We start from the raw sequence: 7,026 nt of genomic DNA, 5'->3' as shown, positions 1-7,026 counted from the left end.
TCAAACAGTTTGGATTAGATCCAGGATCCTCAATTTATAAGCTGTTGGCCTTCGATGAGATCCTTGGTTGCCGTAAACCTCAGTTTCCTCAGCAATAAACTTAGTAATTACTCCTACTTCTATTTTGGGGGCTAAGTTCTGAGAATGCAAAAAAGATATCCACCTGGAATACAAGCAACAATAACTATCATTTTTAATTATTATGCTCTAGCACTTACCAGTAAATAAGACTGCAGCAGCCGTCAAATCAAAGGGGGGTGGCGTGATATGATGGAAACCACTTGCTTACCTCCCACTTCTGTCCTATCCTGCACTGAAATGAACGCCTTTGTTCCTAGAATAAGCGTTAGACGCTTACCCTCTGGGCAAAAGCAGTGATGGTTCTAAAGCGTTTGGGGGAAAATATTAATATCTAGTATTCACTAAGTTGTTGGTAATCTTTAGGATACAAACAGATCATGTTTTAATTATATACACTCATTATAGCACAGTATATGCGGACATGTATATATATAAGACACACACACATATATATGTATCTTAAAGAATGCCTTGCACATTTACATTGAAGTACCAAGTGTCTGCTATTACTACTTGTTCACTATCCCTCCCTGTCAATGAGCTTGTGATACAAATGGGGAGAGATAGGGAACATACTGCATAGTGATTGAATATATAGACACTGAAAAAAAAAAAAGAATATATAGACTCTCTAGTAAGTTTGTCTTGGGCAATTTATTTAATCTTTAAAAGACTTTTCTACCTCATCTGTAAAACTGAGGTGATACTATTTTCAAGGTCATGACAAAGATTAAGTGCTCTAATATGTATAAATGATCTGATCTAATACTTAGCACATACTAAGAACTCAAGAACTACAGATTCATTTTATCATTATCACTATTCATGTTATTAATATTAAATCAATTTCAATAAATATTTGACCTGTTAGTATTAGTCTTAATGGTAATATTAAATCAAACACACATGGAACGTTTTCTGACGTAGAATGTAAATTCCTGCCCTGCATATTGTGTGTGGTTGAAAGCTGGCTATTGCCATTTGAAGTATAGCCACAGAATATACACAAAACACCCCGATAATAAGAATTTAGACATCTCCCTAAAAAATTCCTCTTTAATTATTTTCTGTTATGTTTTTTCTTTTTCTTTGGAAATCCTAGGCTTCTGCCTTGCACTGTGCCACTTACGGAGTTGGGCACACATTATTAGTACAATCAAGTTTCTGTGTAGTAACAGAAGATAGCAGTTCTCTAGAAGAGGACTTCAAATTAATTTCCAAGCAGCAAGGCTGCTGCTGCACGGTCCATCATTGTCAGACACTCCATTCTTCCTACGTGACCAGGAATAGCAATGAATGCTTCTAGCAAGAAAACGGCCTGCCAAGTCCTATATCTTTAAAAGTGGACTCTAAGCAGACACCTCATAATGAGCCTGCCCTCATCTCTGATCTCATGAAATAAGCTATTAGCCAACCATCAGGTTGTTCATTAACTGCTCCTTCTTCACACCTTCGTTGGATATAATATGAAATTTGCTTTCTTTAATTCACTGATAAAAATAAATCAGTTACATTGCTCTGAGTTATTCTTTTAAAGGGCTCTGATCTTTATCTCTGTCAGCTTTTCTCCAGTCTAGTGATACGGTGTGGCGGCAATCCTAAACCTTCCTGCGACCCTGTGTTTAGCAACAGTAGGATACTCTGACCAGTGTCTGTATTTAGATTTCAGGAAGGAGGCATATTCTGCATGTAGTTCATTCTTCCAAACAGTAACACTTCAAAGACCACGCGGTCTATAGCTTTTTACTGTTTTTTAACTGGAAAACACTGTATAAACTTGATCAGAAAGAATGCATGGTACACACCTCCCAGACTCACTGTGGCCTGAATCTTGCTATTTTGTCATGTATTCTACCATTTCCCCACATTTTCTTTCTTTTTTTTTTTTTTCAAATTTTTATTTATTTTTTAATAAGCATATAATGTATTATTAGCCCCAGGGGTACAGGTCTGTGAATCGCCATGTTTACACACTTCACAGCACTCACCATAGCACATACCCTCCCCAATGTCCATACCCATTTTCAATATACAAGGTTTAGAAACGAATTCACCAGAACATAACAGGGTGTGTTATTATTTACATTCACATCTCACTTAAAAATGAGCTCTCTGCATGACCTTTACCAGGCACACTAACCTCCCAAAGCCTCAATGTTTTCATCAGTTAAAAAAAAAAAAAAAAAAAAAAAAAAAAATAGTATGACCTGACTTACAGGGTTGCTGTTAGGCTAGAATGAACAATCCCTGTTAAGTGCATCGTGGAGTTCCACACATACAGGAAGGGCCTAGAACACATTTTCTGTCATTTTTGTTCTTTTTTATCTTAGAAATGTGAAGTGAGATCCCTACACAAAGGATTAGGATGGTTCTTCAGAGACTGTGAGCTGGAAAAGTAAACACAACATTGTTTCCCCAGGAAGCACGTTTAACATAAGGTTGTTAAGTTAATAAACACACACAGGTTTTTGAGCTTACTCCACAGACACAAGGTAGTCTTTAGGCCCGAGGTTGTGCTGACTCTAGTAGGAATGATAAATACTGGGTATTCTTCATGGGGAAATCACAGTTGAAATTCATATCCATTGACACATTGACAAGAGTCAGGAGCCTGCGAGAAGAGATTTATGGATGGTATGTTCTGACTGCTAGAAGGAAAAGAATGACCCCTGACTTACTGTGTTTAGCTCTAAATATTCTACACAGTAAATGATCAACAGTCTTAGAAATAAACAATCCCAACGTTTTCTTCAAAATGTCTAAATAATAAAAAGTATAGAATGCAAATGTCTGCATCACCAGATAAACAAATACCAAACACTAGATGAAGACATATAATACATCATCAGATAAACAGTTATATTTAGCTGAATTGTAATGTATACCAGATGGCAAACAGACAGCTCTAGGTTGATTTCAGGCAAATAGACATATTTTTCTAGGCCTGCACAGTGTTGGATGAGATTGTAGCCTAAACAGTTTGACTTATTTTTGAACATTGGAAAGATAGGGTATTTTATATAAAATTCTGTTAGTTATGTACGTGGGTTATTAAAATATATAAAGAAAAATAAAGGAGTAGCTCAAGGGAACCCCTGGTAATGAAACACTTCCTCATTTTGCATGTGGTGGTGGTTACGCAAAGCTACATACATGATATGGTGGTATAAAACTTGACCCACATTCAAGTAAGAGCTTGTAAAACTGGTAAAATCTGAACAAGTTCTGTGGATTCAACCAGTGTTGATTTCCTGGTTTTGATGGTGTACGATAGTAATACAAGAGTTTACTGTTGGGGGAGGCTGGGTAAAGGGGATATAAGACCTCCCTGTAGGTTTCTGCAACTTCGTTAGGGCTATCATGATTTTAAAATAAAAAGTCAAGAAAATATATACAAGACAAGAGGCTGTAACAACAAACTTCCAGGTGGCAATAATTTGGAATTCTACAGCAGGTGCCCCTTTCTACAGGGAATGGGAAGAAGGGAAGAGGGAAGGAAGGAGGGAACTAGGAGAGGACGGAAGAAAGGGAAGGAGGAAGACAATTTAGAACTTCTGCAGGTAGAAAAAATATGTATGTAAATGGCATGAAAAACATCTAATGACTTCAAAAGAAGACAGGAAAGAAGGGCAAAATCGCACTGACCAATGAATAAAAGGAAGAACAATATCAAGTTAAAATAAATCAAAATATATCATAAGTCAAAATAACTATGTACATTGGTAAAAAAAAAAAGTGAGATTAATGGCTGATGTCAGGATGGACATAAAAATGTAGATATAAACCACTGCTAAGATACATATTTAAAATATAAGGACATCAAGATATTGAAAATTAAATGGTGAAAAAATTACTCCAAAAGAAAGCTCTTGGGTCTGTATTAATATAAATTCTGTAGTAACCCCATGAAAGTTAATATAGTTCACCAGATATTGTGTTAAAATTCTAAATTTTATGTACATAAATTTCTTTAACAGATGTAAAGAATATTTGACAAAAATCTCAGAATAAGAAATTTTTTATAGATCCTCCCCAGAGGAGGAGATTTTAGCATACCTGGGTGTTTTTTTTTTTTTGTTTTGTTTTTTATTTTTAAGATTTAATTTATTTATTTGACAGAGAGAGAGATCACAAGTAGGCAGAGAGGCAGGCAGAGAGAGAGAGGAGGGAAAGCAGGCTCCCTGCTGAGCAGAGAGCCTGATGCAGGGCTTGATCCCAGGACCCTGAGATCATGACCTGAGCCGAAGGCAGAGGCTTAACCCACTGAGCCACCGAGGCGCCCCAGCATACCTGTTTTTGTAAGGGATAAATTACACAGATGAAAATGAGGAAGGAGAATATTTAAATACCTAATTGAGAAATTTGGTTTAAAAGACATGTAAAACCTGTAACTAATAATTAATGGGTACACAATCTTTAAATATACACATGCAACACTTCAGAAACTAACTATATGCTAGACTATAAAGAAAGTCTCAACAAATTTCAAACAAATGATTGCCAGTTGGCAAAAAAATACACATACAATATGATACCATGTATATCAATTTAAAAATATGAACTATGTATTATTTAAAAATACATAATTTTGTAATAAAGATAGAAATGCAAGAAATTAGTAAGTATCCGGGCTCAGTGGATAAGGAGGGAAGGTTGGATATTCAGGAGTCTCCAAAAGCATGTGTAATGTTTTACTTCTATAAAACATAAGTTTTTACTTTAGAATGGTTTACTTCCTCTAGTATATCCCCAGTACTTCACAATGAATTTTTAAACAGCAGCACACACAAGGCTTTAACTCTGTGATTCACCACCAATGCACTGATTCACCACTAACCCACTGCTCCCCACTTTGATAGTGAGTTTGAACGAACAAACATAGATTGTTGCTTTTCCCTAAAGCAGTACCAAGGAGCGAATAAAGTATTTTATAAAAATTAGTGTATCTTTTAAGAGCAACCCCAAACATTTACTCACTTTACCTGCTAGCACCCTGTAGGAATTTGAATTCATGGACGCTAACACTAGTACAGAGAAGACACTGTACAGACATTACGGTTACTGTTGTTATTAACAGCAGACGGTTCCCCGCATCTTAGGCTTAGAAATTTGTCTCATGGTTACATGAGGCCAATATAAATATGGAAGAATGAATAAGGAGACCTATAAAACCAAAGATCAGACATGCAGTTTATAATGGTTCTAAACTGCTTTAAATCCTTTTGTAATGTGAGTAGAAATGCCGTTGCACAAGAAATTATAATTATTTTTACTTATAATTAACACTGCTTTACACATAATTGTTATACTTCAAGTTTATCCTCTCTGTCCTGGCAAATTAGAACCCGTGTTGAAAAAATTAAGATGATGATAAAAGAAACCATGTTTAGAGCAAGGAAAACCTTTGGTGAACAGATATGAATGTGTTCATTATGGAGGGTTTCATCTCTTGTGTGACACCAGAGAATAAGTTTTGATCACCAAATGGCTTTTCAGCCTGGTAAGTATGTACCTTGACTAACTATATGCTAGACTATAAAGAAAGTCTCAACAAATTTCAAACAAATGATTGCCAGTTACTGAAACAAAGATTTGGGAAACAGTTGCTGTCAGATTAAAGACTAAGAGGATGTGACCTACATAACTATACTCTTGAGTGCAATCTTACCTACTGCACCCTTGGCAAATGGATATTATTAGGGTAGTGTGTTGTTTGTGACAGTTGAATAAAGCTAAGGGCATACATTTATCCCACTTTCCACCTCAAATTTCATGAAAAGACAGTGAAGTCGCCTAAAAGGAGATGAATTTGTAACTTTTTATAGTGAGAGGGGTTTCACTATTGGAGATTTTGACATGTGTGTGGAAATTTGTACTATAATGAATAGTAGAGGGGAAAAAAAAGATTAGTGGAGGAATCTAGTAGCCATCTAGGGACATGGATAGGAAGAGACTGTAGCGGAAAGAGGAAACACTCTCTAGACTCCACTCGGGGGTCCTCAAATATCCAGAACAAGAGTAAGCCATAGAACAGTTAGGCATTTATATCGAAAGCAAATGATCACATCTTCCCACAGTGCATGTTTAGAGAGATTGCTAGATGAAGACTTAAGTTCTGCTTCCTAAAGAAATTGAACAGTGTACCGTTGGAGGGCAAGAACTGAAAGTAAACATCTTATTTTGGCACAAGACAGGTGGTTTGATGGTCACAGCGTGCCTGGATGCTCAGAACTCATTTAGGGCAAACTGAAGCGTGTCGGTTGACATGTCCTCATCTATGAAATAGAACTCCTAGTAATTTCTAGAGGACCAGAGACCTACACAATGCTACAGGGAATCAGGATCAACAGCTAATATTAACATATATTCCTTAATTCCCAGATGTGAACTGAGAACAACATCTGACCAGAAATCATCAGGAAGCCAATAGCAAAAAATAGAGAATATTATGATGAACACATAGGAAAGAGGATGCCAAAAGAAGAACAATTCAAGGATCGGAAAAATGCCTTTTAAAGTACACAGTGAAATTCTGAAATTCCAGAAGACTCTATATTCGATAAACCAAGATCAAGCTTCCACTAAAAACAAAACGAAGTGAAATAACTCAAGCAGAGAAGACAATTATCATACGGGTTCACTCCTATGTGGAACATAGAGAATATGGAGGACCACAGGGGAAGGGAGGGAAAACTGAATGGGAAGAAATCAGAGAGGGAGATAAATACTGAGAGTCTGAGATAAATTCAGAGTCTGAGAGACTCTGGACGCTAGGAAACAAACCGCGGGTTACAGAAGCGAGGGGGAGGGGAGATGGGGTAACAAAGTAATAGGTATTAAGGAGGGCACATGTTTTGATGAGCACTGGGTGTTATATGCAACTCATGAGTTGTTGAACACTACGTCAAAAACTAATGACATACTATATGTTGGCTAACTGAATAT

Source organism: Mustela nigripes, chromosome 7 (assembly GCF_022355385.1).
Source record: "Mustela nigripes isolate SB6536 chromosome 7, MUSNIG.SB6536, whole genome shotgun sequence".
Classification (NCBI taxonomy): domain Eukaryota; kingdom Metazoa; phylum Chordata; class Mammalia; order Carnivora; family Mustelidae; genus Mustela; species Mustela nigripes.
This window is presented reverse-complemented; position numbering follows the sequence as displayed.